The 20,283-nt window shown below is 38.0% G+C and overlaps 1 long non-coding RNA gene across 1 annotated transcript; it reads left to right on the top strand.

The window, feature by feature from the left end:
* The first annotated feature begins 1,573 nt into the window (after positions 1 to 1,573).
* On the top strand, positions 1,574 to 19,878 carry LOC115521768. The gene is made up of 3 exons (XR_003971165.1): positions 1,574 to 1,583; positions 11,055 to 11,064; positions 19,767 to 19,878. It is a non-coding gene; the product is annotated as an uncharacterized LOC115521768 (long non-coding RNA).
* The last annotated feature ends 405 nt before the right edge of the window (positions 19,879 to 20,283 follow it).

The raw sequence follows: 20,283 nt of genomic DNA on the forward strand, positions 1-20,283 counted from the left end.
CTTGAATTAAAACAGTTTCCATTCTTGGGGCACTTGGGTGGCTCAGTCAGTCGAGCGTCCAACTCTTGATTTCGGCTCAGGTCATGATCTCATGGTTTCATGGGTCAGGCCCCACATCAGGCTCTGTGCTGGCAGTGCTGAGCTGTTTGAGATTCTCCCTCTCTCTCTGCCCCTCCCCTGCTCGCATGCTGTCTCCCTCAAAATAAATAAGCTTAAAAAAAAGTTTCCATTCTTAAAGGAGGACTCATATCTGACATCTCATTTTTCCCTTCAAAGAGGAGGCTTATTTTATTCTGTTTTAGTAACTGGTGCTCATTAGTTGAGATGAACCTATAGATTCTCTGAATTATGCCTTCATATAAAATGTTTGATCTTCAGGGCATCTGGGTGGTTCAGTAGTTTAAGTGTCTGGCTCTTGATTTTCACTCAGGTCATGATCTCATAGTTTGTGAGTTCAAGCCCTGTGTCGGGCTCTGTGCTGGCAGTGTGGAGCCTGCTTGGGATTCTTTCTCTTCCTCTCTCTCTGCCCCTCCCCCACTCATGCTCTGTCTCAAAATAAATAAACATTAAAACAAAATAAAAATAAAATAAGATATTTGATCTTCATGTTTAGTTTGAATCATCCAGAAATGACTAAATAATAATACACTCAATTTAATAAGCTAGGTAATTTTGTCAGCTGCCTTAGAAAGATCCATCCAAAATGGTTAAAAATTTAAAAAGTAAGAAAAGTCCTGATCTTTATCTTCCTCATCTAGAATTCCTCTTTGCATAGTAATATTGGATACTCATGAGTTTGAAACAAAGTGGCCAAAATGAATGGTTTAAGTGAGTGGGCCAAGGCATGCAGGTTCAGGCCCTCACAGATCAGAGTAACTAGGGCTCAACCTTCAAGGAATCTACAATGGGATCCACTTTTATGACTGTAAATAGGAAAAACCAGCTTTAGTAAACTCAGTTTTGACAGAATGCAAGGCAGGAGTGTAACTGGGTACTTTGATGGAAGAAGATCCATGTGCTATTTGGGAAAATACCCAGACTGTGTTTCATCTCCTCTCTGTAAGTCCATCTCATTCTTCTGCCTCTACCAGCCTGCTTTGGCTGCATTTCTTGCCCCCAAGGATCAGAAAAACCATCCCATAGCTCCCATGGTGACCCAACTCTGGCTACGTGGACAGATGCTCACTTTTGGTCCCAATTCCAAGTTCTTCAGGGAGACTGTGATTGGCACAGCTTTGGTGTGGTATCAATTCCTGGTCCAAATAATTGTAATCAAGTAGGAAACCAGGAATCCACTTCTGTGAGATGGACAGACCACCCCGTTGTCACCTACTACAGAAGAATAGGACAGAAAAGCCAAGGGGAGTAGGGAGACCTTTCCTAGTCAAAGGCCTGAAGGCAAAAATGTGTATGGTGTGTTCTAGTAATACCATGTAAGACAATTTGTCTAGGTGTGGTGTTTGTGCAAAAGCAGTGCCAAGTGACAAAAACGAAGAAGTAATTTGGGATCACACTGGAGAAATTCCTGGATGTCAAGCTAAAAGGTTTAAATTTCTATAGACTTTTTCATTAGAACTTTATAGGTCCAATGAGTATAACAGGTCTTAATAAAAAACATGTATATTTGGGGCACCTGGGTGGCTCAGTCTGGTAAGCATCCAACTCTCAATTTTGGCTCAGGTCATGATCTCATGTTTCATGGGTTCGAGCCCCACATTGAGCTCAAAGCTGACAGCATGGAGCCTGCTTGGCATTCTCTTTCTCTCCCCCTCTCTCTGCCCCTCCTCTGTTTTCACTCTCTCTCTCTCTCTCTCTCTTAAAATAAACAAATTAATTTTTTAAAAATGTATATTCATGAAGTCTTTGAAAGCCCGTTTAAATGTTCATGTTTATTATAAAATTGTTTATAATAATAAAAAGTTGGAATCAACATGGATAGTCATCAGTAGAAGAATGTTTAAAGAACTGACAGTATCTATCCTACAAAATTTCCTGTGGTCACTAAAAGGAATGATGTCAAGCTGTGGTCATTAACATGAAAAGGCCTATTAACTATTAACAGTAAAATTATTCACGGAAAAAAAGCAAGTAGCAGATACGTATAATACAATTCCATTTATAGTAAAGTATTTTTAAAAAACCAGCTTTTAAACAGGTAGAAACATTTCTGAAAGAACATTCATGAAACTGTTAATGTGGTTTCCCCTGGGGAAGGAAGTGGGATTAATGAGTGGGTGGGGTAGAGATGAAGAGTGACAGTCATCTTACTACGTGTCATATGCTTAAAAAGATAAAAGTACAAATACATCCTTAAACATTTTTTAAAGTTAATTTCATCTGCAATAAGACAGGCATAAGGATATGTACTTAGACTCAGAAAGTAGAATAATATTACCTTTAATTCCTTTTTTAAAAAATTTGTTAACGTTTATTTATTTTTGAGAGACAGAGACAGAGCATGAGCAGGGGAGGGGCAGAGAGGGAGGGAGACTCAAAATCCGAAGCAGGCTCCAGGCTCTGACCTGTCAGCACAGAGCCTGATGTGGGGCTCAAACCTATGCACCATGAGATCGTGACCTGAGCCGAAGTGGGACACTTAACCAACTGAGCCACCCAGACACCCCTAACATTACCTTTCATTCCTGAAGCAGCTCACAGTTTACAACTGTGATAACCAGCCCTTGCTATGTTTCAGGTACCTTTTTTTTTCTTTTTTAACTTTTTGTTTGTTTTTGATAGAATGCGAGCACAGGAGGAGCAGAGCTAGAGGGAAACACAGAATCTGAAACAGGCTTCAGACTCTGAGCTGTCGGCACAGAACATGACGTGGGGCTCGAACTCACAGTCCGTGAGATCATGACCTGAGCCAAAGTCAGACACTTAACCGACTGAGCCACCCAGGTGCCCCAATTCCAGGTATCTTTTAAACCTTTCCATATGCTAACTCATTTAATCCTCACAAAGACCCTGTGAGTTAGGTACTGTTATTCTCTCATCTTACTGATGAGGAAACTGGGGCACAGAGAAGATGATTTAGTGGTCCAGGCTCACAGAGATAGTAAGTGGCAGAACTGAAATTTGAATGCAGGCATTTTGCCTGCTGAATCTCAGCTCTTGATCACTTTTGCTAAACTACACTTATACAAAAGCATTTTCACATACATTGACTTGTGTCCCCCAAGCATCTATTGTCCGCCATGTCACATGGGAGAAAACTAGGACCCATATCTTGGTGTGTAATTGCTTATTTTCATGTTCACGTCCACACCAGACCCTGAGCTCTATTATGCAGGAATCTGTTTTGTGGTTGGTTTTTGCACATTGGCACACAGGAAGGGGGAAATGAAGGATTTTGAATTCTGTGGTGGTTTAAAATGTCCACAAATTCTTTGACACTACCTTTAAGAGGGTGAGCCTAATTCTCTTCTCCTTGGTTATGAGCTGGACTTAGTGGCTCATTTCTAATGAATAGAATGAATCAAAAGTGGCAGTGTGTGACTTCAGAGACTAGGACATAATAGGCATGGTGGCTTCCTGCTCACTCTCTTATCTCCCCGCTTACTTGGTCTGAGGGAAGCCAAGTTACAATGTCATGAGGAACTGAGGCATCCTGCTAATATGGGAGTAAACTTTGAAGTTCAGCCTCAGTCAAGCCTTCAGGTGATTGTACCCCCTCTTTCATATGGTCTTTAACCTCCTAGGAGACCCTGAGCAGAATCACAAGATAAGCCACTTGCAAAATTTATGACCTATAGAAATGGTGAAATAGTAAGTGTTCATTATCTTAAGCCGCTAAATATTGGCATAACTTATTACACAACAATAAATTTAAATAATAATAAATTATTAATACAAATAATACAAATGCTTTTGATTAGAAAATAATATATGTATATATCTGTAACTTGGATATTTATGGAATGTACTAATATGCCTTTTTCTTTTACATTTTCATGCATATGACGTTTTCCTTACTTGGCCTGAGGACTCTATTTGCCTGAGAGTGCTGTGTGTAGAGTGGGATTAGGATTGTTAAAGCTGGAATTAATAAAAGAGGGCTAAAAATCAGCTTCTGGCATCCAAAATAGGATTTTTGATCAAAATAGTTAATTAGGAAGCCAGACAAAAAGGTGAAAGAGAAGAAATTGTCCACATTCCTTTTCCTAGCATTGATATATCAAGGATTAAACCTGGCAGACCAGATCATGGAGTTTCTTCTTTAGCACAGTTAAGACTACTGTGCACCTATGATGACTAGACCATTGAGCTTGCTGTTCTCGGACAGAACTAGGATATGACATTGAGCCAGCAGCACAAGGGGTGGGCCCAGAGGAGGAAAGAGCAGAACAGAGGGTACAAAGAGGGCCCAGTTTGAGCTCCATTAGTTCCTGTGTGGTGGGGAAGGGACCGCGGCTTCCTGCAACTCCTATAGAGGACATAGAACATGGCTGAGTGGAGAGACACTAGTTCAGCCATGAGGGTGGTCAAGGTGACCCATTGCAGAAGTAGAAATGAAGACAATGAGTAAAGGACTTGGAGAGATTCAAAGAAGTCTGTGGTGCTGGTGCTGGTGCTGATGAGAACCATGGTGGGCCAGTGGTAGCTGAGGTATACCACCAACTCCTGACCAAGTGGAGAAAAATGACCATCCTATGAAATACTCCACTTTGATTTGAGTAACAGATAACACCAGAAAACCAGAGATACCCCTGTGAGACCTCAGTGGACGCCAGTCCACAGGCCAGTCTTGGGACCAGCTTACTCCAGACGCTCGACTACAGAAACTGACAACTAAAAATGCTGGATTGAATATAAAGATAACATATAAATATATATATAAGATATATATTATATATAAAATAATATAAAATATTATTTAAGTATTAAAATTATTTTAAATACACTTATATAAAAGTATCAAAACACAATTGAAATCTTTTTTAACTTTTATTTATTTTTAAATTTACATCCAAGTTAGTTAGCATATAGTCCAGCAATGATTTCAGAACTAGATTCCTTAATGCCCCTTACCCATTTAGCCCATCCCCCCTCCCACAACCCCTCCCATAACCCTCTGTTTGTTCTCCATATTTAAGAGTCTCTTATGCTTTTGTCCCCTCCCTGTTTTTATATTATTTTTGCTTCCCTTCTCTTATGTTCACCAGTTTTGTCTCTTAAAGTCCTCGTATGAGTGAAGTCATATGATTTTGTCTTTCTCTGGCTGACTAATTTCGCTTAGCATAATACCCTCCAGTTCCATCCACGTGGTTGCAAATGGCAAGATTTCATTCTTTTTGATTGCCGAGTAATACTCCATTGTATATATATATATACCACATCTCCTTTATCCATTCATCCATCAATGGATATTTGGGCTCTTTCCATACTTTGGCTATTGTTGATAGTGCTGCTATAAACATGGGGGTGCATGTGCCCCTTTGAAACAGCATACCTGTATCCCTTGGATAAATAGCTAGTAGTGTAATTGCTGGGTTGCAGGGTAGTTCTATTTTTAATATTTTGAGGAACCTCCATACTGTTTTCCAGAGTGGCTCCACCACTTTGCATTCCCACTGGCAGTGCAAGAGAGATCCTCTTTCTCCACATCCTCACCACATCTGCTGTTGCCTGAGTTGTCAATGTTAGCCATTCTGACAGGTGTGAGACTCAGACAGGTGTGAGTCAGAATCTCATTGTGGTTTTGATGTGTATTTCCCTGATGATGAGTGATGTTGAGCATTTTTTCATGTGTCAATTGGCCATCTGGATGTCTTCTTTGGAGAAGTGTCTATTCCTGTCTCTTGCCCACTTCTTCACTGGATTATTTGTTTTTTGGGTGTTGACTTTGATAAGTTCTCTATAGATTTGGGGTACTAACCCCTTATCTATATGTCGTTTGCAAATATCTTCTCCCATTCTGTTGGTTGCCTTTTAGTTTTGCTGATTATTTCCTTCGCTGTGCAGAAACTTTTATTTTGATGAGGTCCCAGTAGTTCATTTTTGCTTTTGTTTCCCTTGCCTCTGGAGACGTGTTGAGTTAGAAGTTGCTGCGGCCAAGGTCAAAGAGGTTGTTGCCTGCTTCCTCCTCGAGGATTTTGATGGCTTCCTGTCTTATGTTTAGGTCTTTCATCCATTTTGAGTTTATTTTTGTGTCTGGTGTAACAAAGTGGTCCAGGCTCATTTTTCTGCATGTCGCTGTCCAGTTTTCCCAGCATCACTTGCTGAAGAGACTGTCTTTATTCTATTGGATATTCTTTCCTGCTTTGTCAAAGATTAGTAGGCCATACGTTTGTGGGTCCATTTCTGGGTTCTCTATTCTGTTCCATTGACCTGAGTGTCTGCTTTTGTGCCAGTACCGTACTGTCTTGATGATTACAGCTTTGTAATACAGCTTGAAGACTGTGATTGTGATGCCTCCTGCTTTGGTTTTCTTTTCCAAAATTGCTTTGGCTATTCGGGGTCTTTTGTGGTTCCATACAAATTTTAGGATTGTTTGTTCTGGCTCTGTGAAGAATGCTGGTATTATTCTGATAGGGATTGCACTGAATGTGTAGATTGCTTTGGGTAGTGTTGACATTTTAACAATATTTGATCTTCCTATCCATGAGCATGGAATCTTTTCCCATTTTTTGTGTGTGTGTCTTCTTCAATTTCTCTCATAAGCTTTCTATAGTTTTCAGTGTATAGATTTTCACCTCTTTGGTTATATTTATTCCTAGGTATTTTATGGTTTTTGGTGCAATTGTAAATGGGATCGATTCCTTGATTTCTCTTTCTGTTGCTTCATTGTTGGCGTATGGGAATGCAACTCTAAAATATTTTTTTAATGTTTCAAATTTTTATTTAGATTCTAGTTCATTAACATATAGTTTATTAGTTTCAGGAGTAGACTTTAGTGATTCATACTTATGTATAACACCCAGTGTTCATCCCAACGAGTGCCCTCCTTAATTTCCGTTACCCAATTAGTCCATCCCCTCTGTGCCACTCCCCCCACCTGCCATAGACTTCCCCTCCAGCAACCCTCAGTTTGTTCAAATCTAAATTATACTGAGTACAAGCTACTTTTTCCCTGAGAGCATTTGCTAATCCAGCGAATTTGAGCCTCTATCTGCTAAGGTGTAAAGTACAAAAGGAAATGCACCAGTGGAACTAGGAATTCACAGGCTATGTTTTCCCCAATTCTGCCAACTTGAATTGTATACTGGTGAAGCCCATAGGGATTGAATGTGACAAATACAAACCCATTTTGAGAAGTCATCTTCCTCCTCGGCCTCAAAGTATTTACATAAATAATTTTCAAGGTCAATGAGCAGCACACAGTAAAAAACAACTAAGCACATGAATAAACAAGCACCATGTATAAAAGTTAAAAGAAACAATAGTAGAAATAGAGCGAAAAAGACTTCAGACACTGGAATTATCAGACATAGATTAAAAAAACAATTATATCTGGGAAGCCTGGATGGTTCAGTCAATTAAGCATCCAACTCTTGATTTGGCTCCGGTAATGATCTCACAGTTCATGGGTTCAAGCCGGCATTGGGCTCCAAACTGACAACCTGGAATCTGCTTGGGATTCTCTCTCTCCCTCTTTCTCTCTGCCCCTCCTCTGCCCCTCCTCTCTCAAAATAAATAAATACATAAACGTTTAAAAAAATAAAAACAATTATATCTCTGTTATTAAAGATATAAAAGGTACACTTGAAAATATCTTCAGGATACTGGAAACTATAAAATGTGACCAAGAAGATTTTAGGAAGAACCAAAAAAAATTTCTAGAAATGAAAATCACAACTACTGAAATTAAAAACAAAACAAAAACCAGTGGTTTAACAGCATATTGGACATAAATGAAAAGAGAATTAGAGAACAGGAAGTTTAAGTCATAAGATTTTACAGAAGGCAGCACAGAAATGCAAAGAAATGGAATATATCAAAAAGAGATTAAGATTTATGCAGGGGTGCCTGGTGGCTCAGCCGGTTAAGCATCTGACTCTCGGTTTTGGTTCAGATCATGATCTCACAGTTCATGGGTTTAAGCCCTGTGTCTGGGTCTGTGCCACTGCTGCAGAGCCTGTTTGGGATTCTCTCTCTCTCTCTCTCTCTCTCTCTCTCTCTCTCTTTCTCTCTCTCAACATAAATAAAAATAAACTTAAAAATAAGATTTATGGAAAAGAGAATAAAAAAGTTTAGGGTACATTTAATTAGTTCTAGAAGGAGAGGAAAGAGATGACATGGCAGAGATAAGATTTGAAGAAATAATGGTTCATACTTTTTCAGAGCTAATAAATGGTATCAATTCACACACTCAAAAAGCTAAATACATCCTATACAGGAAAAGAGAGGGGAAGGGAAGGCGAGGCAAGGCAAGGCGAGGGAAGGGAAGGGGAGGGAAGGGGAGGGAAGGGGAGGGAAGGGGAGGGAAGGCAAGGGAGGGGAAGGGAGAGGAGGAAGGGGACGAGAGGAAAGGAAGGAGAAAAGGAAGGAGGGAGGGAGGGAAGGAAAGAAAGCAGGGAGGGAAGCAAGGAGGAAAGAATGAAATAACTTTGAGAAATGAGAAATGAGAAAACTTCAAACCAAGACTCCTCACCATAAAACTAATGAATAGCCAGAGCAGGGGTGGGTGGGGAATTGGAGGTAGGGTGGAGACTGGGTAGGGTATGGGTGGAGATCACTGTCAAAGCAACAAGCAGCTAGACTGACAACTGACTTCTCAATAGAATCAATGGAAAGCAGATGACAATACATATCGTCCATGGGGTGAAGGAAAATACCTATTAACCTATTATTTTGTTCTTAGTGAAAACATCTTTCAAGAATGAGAACACAGGGGCACCTGGGTGGCTCAGTCGGTTGAGCGTCCGACTTCGGCTCAGGTCACGATCTCACGGTCCCTGAGTTTGAGCCCCGCGTCAGGCTCTGTGCTGACTGCTCAGAGCCTGGAGCCTGTTTCAGATTCTGTGTCTCCCTCTCTCTCTGACCCTCCCCTGTTCATGCTCTGTCTCTCTCTGTCTCAAAAATAAATAAACGTTAAAAAAAAATGAGAACACAATATAAACATTTAAAAATCAATTAGAACACAGAGAGTTAGTTTGCTACTATTCAGACCCTCCAAAAAGGGAATTCTGAATGATATCATTCTGGAAGAAAGAACATGATCTCAGATGGAAGCTCTGAAATGAAAGAAAGAATGAAGAATAAAGAAAGTGGTAAATATGTAGATAAATCTATATAATGCAATGTTACACATAATACAACATTAATAATGTCTTAGATTGAAAACTAAGAAGTTAGGGATACCTGGGTGGCTCAGTCGGTTATGCGTCCCACTTTGGCTCAGGTCATGATCTCACGGTTCATGGGTTCGAGCACCACATCAGGCTGTGTGCTGACACCTCAGAGCCTGGAGCCTGCTTCCAATTCTGTGTCTCCCTCTCTCTGTCCCTCCCTTGCTTGTGCCCTCTCTCTCTCTCTCTCTCTCTCTCTCTCTCTCTCAAAAATAAATAAACATTAAAAATTTTTAAAGAAATAAAGATGAAGAGTTATATTAACAAAAGTAAAAGCATGCAAACTAGGAAGAGAATAGAGTTAGTGTCTTTGCAGTATCTAGCACAAAAACAGCATTATTGGCTAACTTGAATTGATGGGTCATTTAGCTAGCTGCTAAAAAAATAGACAAAGAATGTGGCCAATAAATTGATTGGTAGAGGGGAGAAAATGGAATGATTAAAAAAATCATCAATTCAAAACAAAGAAGAGAAAAAGAATAATAGAACAAGTGAGACAAAGAGAAAGCAAAGCATTTGTGGTTAATTTAAAATATAGTAGTTATTGGGGCACCTGGGTGGCTCAGTCGGTTAAGTGTTCAGCTTTGGCTCAGGTCATGATCTCACGGTCCGCGGGTTCGAGCCTCACGTCCGGCTCTGTACAGACAGCTCAGAGCCTGGAGACTGCTTTGGATTCCATGTCTCCCTCTCTCTCTGCCTCTCCCCCATTCATGCTCTGTCTCTCTTTCTCTCTCAAAAATAAACAAACATTAAAAAAATTTAAGATAATAGTTATTAATACTAATTAATGCAATAAAACATAAATGGATAAAATGTGTCAGTTATAAAACAGAGGTTTTCAGACTGAATAAAAAAAAACTAATATACAAACAGGTGACATAGAAATACATATACTCTGCAAATACAAACAGAAAAGAGCCAGCATTCTTATATCACTAGTACTCTCAACAGATTTTAAGGCAAAAAAAAAGCATTATTGAAAGCAATTTGGCTATTACTCAAAAAGACAAACACAGAATTACTATATGACCCAGCAATTCCACTCTGAGGCATATAGCTAAAAAAATGGAAAGCAGGGACTCAAAAGATACTTTTACACTATGTTCATTGTTCACATCAGCCAGAAGGTGGAAACAACCCTACTATTCAACAAATCAATGGCTAAACAAAATGCAGTGTATACATATAATGGAGTATTATTTAGCCATAAAAAGGAATGGAGTTCTGATATATATGCCACACATATATGGGTGAACCTTGAAAACATATGCTAAGTTGAAATAAGCCAGAAATAAAATGACAAATATTGTATGATTTCACTAACATGAAATATCTAGAACAGGCAAATTCATAGAGACAGAAAGTAGATTTGTCAGGCTGGGAGGAAGGGAACATGGGGAATTTTTGCCTAATGGTTACAGTTTCTATTTGGGGTAATGGAAATGTTTTGTAACTATATAGCGATTATGGTTGCACAATATGGTGAATATAATTAACGCCACTGAATTGTATACTTAGAAATGGTTAAAATGGCAAAGTTAATGTTATATATATTTTACAACAGTAAAAATTTACTAAGATAAAGACAGTCCCTTAACAATACAATTTCAATTTTCACTTATATTTAAAATTTATATATACCTACCAACATCCTCAAACTATGTAAGAGAAAATCAGAACTATAAGGAGAAATAGACAAACCCACAATTATATGGGAAACTTAAAAATAATAGATAGAATAAGACAAGAAAAACTACCTAATAGGGACACATAGGTGGCTCAGTCGGTTAAGCATCTGACTTCAGCTCAGGTCATGATCTCATTGTTTGAGAGTCGGGCTCTGTGCTGACAGCTCATAGCTGGGAGCCTGCTTTGGATTCTGTGTCTCCCTCTCTCTCTCTGCCCCTCCCCCACTCACACACACTCTCTCTCTCTCTCTCAAAAATAAATAAACATTAAAAATAAAGAAAAATTACTTAATAGATGATTCAAACAATGATGCTTAATACAGTTGACCTAGCTGAGATATATATATTACATTAAACAACTGCAAAACAAATACTCCAAAGTCCACACACAACATTTCAAAAATGGACTCATGAGATCATTAAAACAAGGATGGACATAACACAGAGGATCAAACTATAAATAAATAATAAAAAGATAAACAGAACATCCCCATGTACTTGTAAATTTACTCATAATGGAAATTTAAAAAATTGTTTTCTATTGAATAATAAACTCACACCTATTGAAAACATGTAGGATACAGCTAAAAAGTACTTAGAGGGCTGATTTATAGCCTTAAATGTGATATATTAGGGGGGAAAAGGCAAAAAAGAAAAAAGAAGAGAAAGAAAAAAGGCCAAAATTTAATAAGATAAGCAACCACCTCAGGATATTAGAAATAAACAGAAAGTAGTAGAAAAGAAATAATAAGAACAAAAATACATGAAATAGAAAAAACATGTAATAGGAATAATTAAGGGGCATGTGGGTGGCTCAGGCGGTTGAACATTCGACTTCAGCTCAGGTCACGATCTCACAGTCTGTGTTTTCAAGCCCCGCATCGGGCTCTGTGCTGACAGCTCACAGCTTGGAGCCTGCTTTGGATTCTGTGTCTCCCTCTCTCTCTGCCCCTCCTCTGCTCATGCTCTGTCTCTCTCTGTCTTGAAAATAAATAAAAACATTTTAAAAAGTTTTTTAAAAAAGGAGTAATTAAGCCAATCCTTGGTTCTTTGAGAAGGCTAATAAAGTTGTCAAATCTTTCATGAGACTATAAGAGAGACAGACAGACAGACAGGATGGATACATACACACAAAAAAACTATCAAGATTGGAAAGGAGCATACTACTCCAGAGGTTGCAGACACTGAATAAAATCACAAAAGGATATAATGAATGATGTAATGCTGATACATTTGAAAATGTAATAAGCTCTATGGACTAATTTTCTAGGGGAAAAATTAGCAAAGCCTACAACAGCTGAAAAACCTGAAAACTCCTATAACCATTAAAAAATTGAATCAATCATAGAAAATCCTTAAAGAAAACTCTAGGACCAGGAGGCTTTAATGTGAGTTCTACCAATATTTTAAGGAAAAGAGTATTCTAATATTATATAAACATAAAATAAAAGAGAGAATTCTCAAACCCGTAATAAGGTACTAAACTCATGGGCATTATGACAAAATATAAATAATCACAGGCTAATTTGATCTACGGATATTAACTGAAAAATCTGAAACAAAATATTAGCAAACTGAATCCAGCAATACAAAAGGATAATATATATATATATAACAAATTGGATTTATCCTAGAATACAAAATTGGTTTAACATTAAAAAATAAATCAATATAGGAGAGTCTAGGTGGCTCAGTCAGTTAAGCGTCTGACTTCAGCTCAGGTCATGATCTCACAGTTTATGAGTTCGAGCCCCACATGGGGCCCTGTTCTGACAGCTCAGAGCCTGGAGCCTGCTTCTGATTCTGGGTCTCCCTCTCTCTCTGCCCCTCCCCCGTCCCTCTCTCTCTCTCACTCTCAATAATAAATAAACATTTAAAACTTTAATAAATAAATACATAAATACATAAATACATAAATAAATCTGTCATATTAGTAAAGGTGAAAAACCATATGACTACTTCAGTATATTCAGAAGAGGAAAATAGTAACAAAAAAATCAGTATGTACACTTAATTTTAAATTTCATCAAACTTGAAAAAAAGGGAACTTTAAAATCATTTCAAAGTTATCTACAGAAAATCTATAGCCAACATCATTCTAAATAGAAACACTGAAAGCTTTCTCTCTGAAATAAGGAAAAATAAAAAGATGCTTACCATCATCTCTTCTATTTAACACTGGTAGTTTCTCAAAGGTTAGTTGCAATGTAGAATCTGAAATCACATCAGTGAACTATGTACTCTGTTCATTAAATCTGGTCTCTAACTCTGAATGAAACTTTCACCTATGCATGACTTTTTAATATCATGCATTGGTCATTTGGTAAATATTGGTTCACTGAGTTACACAGATTTTCCAAATGTTAACACATTTCCTTATATCAGAAATTTCGCATTTGTTAATATTGCTACTGATGTTATCAGAAAAAGATGTATTTAAGGTACAATTACTTATGATTTAATACAATTAATTGTCACTACTTCATTTATTGATTTTATTGTTTTAAAGATATTCTTGGGGCTCCTGGGTGGCTCAGTCAGTTAAGCGTCTGATTTCAGCTCAGGTGATGATCTCACAGCTGTGAGTTCAAGCCCTGTGTCGGGCTCTGTGCGGACAGCTCAGAGCCTGGGGCCTGCTTCGGATTCTGTGTCTCCCTCTCTCTCTGCCCCTCCCCTGCCCATGCTCTGTCTCAAAAATAAACAAACACTAGAAAAAAAATTTTTAAAGATATTCTTCAGTGAAACTGTCATTTTTCTTGGTAAGTGGTATTGTAGAATACAGTAACTACCGGTACAGTTTGGTACCACTGCCTTAATTTGTGCTAAGCCTCCAGCCTTTTCTCCACCACTGCTTTTGCTCCATCAGTGCAGATGTTAACACACTGAAAAAGACAAATAGCATATTAGTTTTATTATAAAAATAGTTTTGTCCTCATAGACCTTTAAGATAACCAGGGACCTTCAGGTGTCCATGGACCACTCTTTGAGAACCACTGCTCCAGGGTGCAAGCCTAGGAGTGAAGCTGCTGGGTCAGAAGATAGGTATAACTTTGTCTGTACTAGACAGTGCCACACTTTTCCAAAAACGGTTGTACTAATTTATATCCCCACCAGTAGCTTAAAAGAATTCCCACTATCAAACATCAACACCACTAGTCGGGATGGTGTTGGTACCTTACTGTGGTTTCCTGTTGCATTTCCCTCGTTACTAATGAGGAAAACAAGTTGGAGCAAGTGGTCGGATATTTTTTTAGGCTTTGTAGATACTCTCTTTTATGAGGTGCCTATTTAAATCTTCTGCCCATTTTCTTTCTTTTTTTTTTAAATATTTATTTATTTTTGGGTGAGCACAAACATGGGAGGGGCAGAGAGAGGGAGACAGAGGATCCGAAGTGGGCTCCATGCTGACAGGCTGAAAGCAGTGAGCCTGATGTGGGGCTCGAACTCAGGAACTGTTAAGATCATGACCCGATCTTCTGCCCATTTTCTATTGGGCTACCTGGTTTTTTCATAATGACTTGTAGGAGTTATTTGGTTTTTTAAGCATAATTAACACATAATGTTGTATTAGTTTAATGTGTACAATATAATGATTCAATGACTCTATGCATTACTCAGTGCTCATCAAAGTAAGTACTTTTAATTCCCTTTATCTATTTCACCCATCCACCAACCATCTCCTCTTCAGCAACCACCAGTTTGCTCTCTGCATTTAAGAGGATGGTTTTTGGTTTCTTTTTTCTTTGTTCATTTGTTTTGTTTTTTAAATTCTGCATGTGAAAACATATGGTATTTGTCTTTCTCTGACTGACTTATTTCACTTAGCATTATGCCCTCTAGGATCATCCATGTTGCAAATGACAAGATTTCATTCTTTTATGGCTAAGTAACTGTTACAGTGTGTGTGTGTGTGTGTGTGTGTGTGTGTGTGTGTGTGTGTGTGTATCATTTCTTCTTTATCCATTCATCTATCAATAGACACTTGGGTTTCTTCCATGATTTGGCTGCAGTAAACACAGGGGTGCATACATCTGTTTGAATTAGTGTTTCCATTTTCTTTGGGTAAACACCCAGGATCATATGGTAATTCTGATTTTAATTATATGAGGAACCTCCATATTGTTTTCCATAGTGGCTGTACGAATTTGCATCCCCACCAACAATGCACAAGGGTTCCTTTTTCTCCATATCTTATCTATCTCCAATACTTGTTATTTCTTGTGTTTTAGTTTTAGCCATTCTGACAGGTATAACATAATATCTCAGTGTGGTTTTGATTTTCAGTTCCCTGATGATTAGTGGTGCTGAGCATCTTTTTATGTGTCTGTTGGCCATCTGTATGTCTTCTTCTTTGGAAAATGTCTATTTAGGTCCTCTGCCCATTTTTAATCAGATTATAGGGTTCATTTTTTGTTGCCTGGTGTTGACTTCTGTAAGTTCCTTGTATATTTTAAATATTAACCCCTTATTGAATATATCATTTGCAAATACCTTCTCCTACTCAGTAGGTTGCCTTTCTGTTTTGTTGATGGTTTCTTTTGCTGTGCAAAAATTTTATTTTGGTGTAGTGCCAATATTTTAATTTTGCTTTTATTTCCCTTGCCTGAGGAGACATATCTAGAAAAATGTTTCTCCAGCCAATATCAACTAAATTACTGCTTATATTTTCTTCTAAGAGTTTTATGGTTTCAGGGTTCACATTTACGCCTTCAACCCATTTTTAGTTTATTTTTGTATGTGGTGTAAAAAAGTGGTCCAGCTTCATTTTTTTGCAAGTAGCTATCCAGTTGTCCCAGCACCATTTGTTGAAGAGACTGTCTTTTCTCCATTGTATATTCTTGCCTCCTTTGCCATGGATTAATTAATCCTATAAATGTGGTTTTGTTTCTGAGCTATTTTGTTCCAGTGATCTGTGTGTCTATTTTTGTGCCAGTATCATAGTGTTTTGAGTACTACAGCTTTGTAATATAACTTGAATTGTGATGCCTCCAGCTTTGCTTTTCAAGATTGCTTTGGCTATCCAGTATCTTTTGTGGTTCCATACAAATTTCACAATTATTTGTTCTAGTTCTGTGAAAAGTGTTGTTGGTGTTTTGATGGGGATTGCATTAAATGTGTACATAGCTTTGGGAAGTATGGACATTTTAACAATATTGGTTCCTCCAATCCATGACCATGGAATATCTTTCCATTTGTTTGTATCCACTTCAATTCCTTCCATCAATGTTTTATAGTTTTCAGAGTATAGGTATTATACCTCCTTGGTTAGGTTTACTGCTTTTTGGTGCAACTGTAAATGGAATTGCTCTCTTAATTTATCTTTCTGATACTCCATTAATACTGTATAGAAATGCAACCAATTTCTGTATATTAATTTTGTATACTGCAACATTGCTGAATTTATTTACCAGTTCTAATGGCTTTTTGATGAGGTCTTTAGGGTTTTCTACATATAGCATCATGTCATCTGCAAATGCATCTTCTTCCTTACCTTACCTTTTATTCCTTTTTTCTTGTCTGATTCTCAGTGCCCCATGCTCATTTAGTATGATGTTTAGCTTGGGTTTTTCATATATGCCCTTCATTATGTTGAGGTATGTTCCTTCTAACCTACTTTGCAGAAAGTTTTTGTTATGAATGGATGTTGTGATTTATCACGGTTCTTCTGCATCTACTGAGATGATCACATGCCTTCTATCCTTTCTTTTGTTAATGTGATATATTACCTGGATTGATTTGTAAATATTGAGCCATCATTGCATTCTACAAATAAATCCCACTTGATTGAATTATGTTTAAATGTATTGTTGGATTTGGTTTGCTAATATTTTGTTGAAGATTTTTGCATCTGTGTTCATCAGAGATATTGGCCTGTAGCTTTCCTTTTTTGGTAGTGTTTTTTTTATTTTTTTTAATGTTTATTTATTTCTGAGACAGAGAGAGATAGAGCATGAGTGGGGGAGGGCAGAGAGAGAGGGAGACACAGAATCCGAAGTAGGCTCCAGGCTCTGAGCTGTCAGCACAGAGCCTGATGCGGGGCTCGAAGTCACAAACCATGAGATCATGACCTGACCTGAGCCACCCAGGTGCCCCTTTGGTAGTGTTTTTATATGGTTTGAGGGTCATAGCAATTCTGGCCTTATAGAATAAATTTGGAAGCATTCCTTCCTCTTCTATTTTTTGGAATAGTTTGAGAAGCATAGGTATTAACTCTTCTTTAAGTGCTTCATAGAATTCACCTGTGAAGCCATCTGGTCCTGGAATTTTATTTGCTGAGAGTTTTTTTTTTTTATTGATTTAATTTCATTGTTAGTAATCAGTATGATCAAATTTTCTATTTATTCCTGATTCAGTTTAGAATGTAATATGTTTCTGGGAATTTATCCATTTCTTCGAGGTTGTCCAATTTGTTGACATATACTTTTTATAATATTCTCTTATAATCCTTTATATTTCTGTGGTATTGGTTGTGATTTTCCTTCCTTTCTGAATTTGTTTATTTGGATCCTCTTTTCCTTGATAAGTCTGGCTAATGGTTCTTCAAGTTTGTTCTTCTTTTCAATGAACCAGCTCCTGGTTTCATTGATTATTTCTATTGATTTTAAGTCTCTATTTCATTTGTTTCTTTTGTATTAGTTCTTTCCTTCTACTGGATTTGGGCTTTGTTTGTTCTTTTTCTAGTTCCTTTAAGTATAAAGTTAGGTTGTTTATTTGAGATTTTTCTTGTTTCTCGAGGTAGGCTTGTATTTCTTTAATCTTTCCTTGTAGAACAGTTTTTGTTGCATGTTAAAGATTTTGGACCACTGTGTTTGCATTTTAATTTTTCTCCATGTATTTTTTTTTTTATTGTATTGTCTGACTGCTGGCTCTACCCACCAATGAAGCCTCTCAGGGGACAAGGCAAAAGAGCACCTTATAGGTTAGTGCAACTGCAGCTCCAACAGACTGGGGTCAGGCATCTGGTCTGACTGAATCAATTAAAGCCTCTCGGAGGACAATAAAGGGAGAGTGCCTTACAGTTTGGTGTGACTGCAGCCCTGGCAGACAGGCTAGGGGCAGGCATCTGATTTGCCTACTGACACCACCCGACTACAAGCCACCAGAAGCCCCAGACTTGCCCCTTAACAGCACAGGGATCAAACCCTGCCCAGTGAGCTTACAAGAGGCAACATGAGTCATTGCAGTGACTGGACTGAAGGCAGATGCAGTTCAGTAGCGCATATGCGACCCACATAGGAGACACCACTAAAGGGCCTGATTCTGGTGAACAGGGGCATTGCACTACAGGGCACCACTTTTTCTTAATAAAGCCACTACTTTCAAGATCAGGAGATGTAGCTGGCTTTCTTAATACATAGAAACAGAGAGTTAGACAAAATGAGACAGAGGAATATGCCCCAAATGAAAAAACAGGACAAAGCCACAGCAAAAAGCCAAATGAAACTGTGAAAAGCAATATGCCTGATAAAGAATTCAAGGTAATGATCATAAAGACTGACTGGACTTAAAAAAATAAATGGAAGATCTCAGTGAGACCTACAACAAAGAGATAAAAATACAAAAAGAACCAATCAGAGATGAAGAACTCAATAACTGAAATAAAAAATACAAATAGATGGGATCAACAGCAGATTGGAGGACAGAGAAGAGTGGATCAGTGATCTGGAAGACAGGGTAATGGAAAGGAACAACCTGAACAACAAAACAAATAAAAAAAAAAATGACAAAGAGTTAAAGGAACTCAGAGACATCAAGTGTGATAATGTTTGCATTACAGGGATCCCAGAAGGATAAGCAAGAAAGAAGGGGCAGAAAATTTATTTGAAGATATAATAGTTGAAAACCTCCCAAATTTGGGGAAGGAAACAGATATCCAGATCCAGGAAGCACAGACAGCCCCAAACAAAATTAACTCTCAGGTCCACACCAAGACACACAATAATTAAAATGGCAAATAGTGATAAAGAGAGAATTTTAAAATCAACAAGAGAAAAGTACACAGTTATATACAAGGGAAATTCCATAAGGCTATCAGCGGATTGTTCAGCAGAAACTTTGTAGGCCAGAAGGGACTGGCATGATCTATTCAACGTGCTGAAAGGAAAAACCTGCAACCAACAATACTCTACCTGGCAAGCCTATCATTCAGAATAGAAGGAGATTTTTTTAATTTTTAATTTTTTTAACATTTATTTATTTTTGAGAGACAAGAGAGAGACAGAGCACAAGCAGAGGAGGGGCAGAGAGAGAGGGAGACGCAGAATCTGAAATAGGCTCCAGGCTCTGAGTTGTCAGCACAGAGCGTGACACGGGGCTCAAACCCACAAACACGAGATCATGACCTGAGCCAAAGTCAAACACTCAACCGACTGAACCACCCAGGCACCCCCAGAATAGGAGATTTAAAAGAGTTTCCCAGACAAACAAAAGTTAAAGGACTTCAATACCACTAAACCAGCCTTATATGAAACACTAAAGGGAATTCTTCGAGTGAAAAGAAAGGCCATAATCAGGAGTAAGAAAATTATGAAAGGAAAAAACTTCATAGGTAAATGCGAACATATAATAAAAGTAGGTTAATCACTTATAAAACCAGTATGGAGGTTAAAGCACAAAAGCAGCAAAATCAATGTAGCTATAAAAATTAGTCAAGGGATTCACAAAACAAAATGATGTAAAGCATGGTATCATATACATAAAATGGGGTGGAAGGTAAAAATTTAATGATTTTAGAATGGGTTCAAACTTAAGTGACCATCAACGTAACACAGACTGCTATGCACATAAGATACTATATATGAACCTAATGGTAGCTACAAATCAAAATCCTGTAATAGATACACAAAATATAAGGAGAAAGGAATCCAAGCATATCACTTAAGAAATCCATCAAACCACAAGGGAAGAGAGAAAGAGAAGGAGTAAGAAACAGAGAAGGACTACAAAACCAACAGGTAAAACATGTAACAAATGGCAATAAGTACACACCTAGCAATAATCACTTTAACTGTAAATGGACTAAATGTTCTAATCAAAAGACATAGGGTGGGGATGCCTCGGTAGCTCAGTCAGTTAAGCAGCTGACTTCGGCTCAGGTCATGATCTCACAGTTCATGAGTTCGAGCCCCCCATTGGGCTCTGTACTGACAGCTCAGAACCTGGAGCCTGCTTTGGATTCTGTGTCTCCCTCTCTCTCTGCCTCTCCCCGGCTCATGCTGTGTGTCTCTCTCTCAAAAAGTGAGTAAACATTAAAAAATTTTTTTTAATATTAAAAAAAATGACATAGGGTGACTAAATGCATAAAA

Source organism: Lynx canadensis, chromosome C1 (genome assembly GCF_007474595.2).
Source record: "Lynx canadensis isolate LIC74 chromosome C1, mLynCan4.pri.v2, whole genome shotgun sequence".
Classification (NCBI taxonomy): domain Eukaryota; kingdom Metazoa; phylum Chordata; class Mammalia; order Carnivora; family Felidae; genus Lynx; species Lynx canadensis.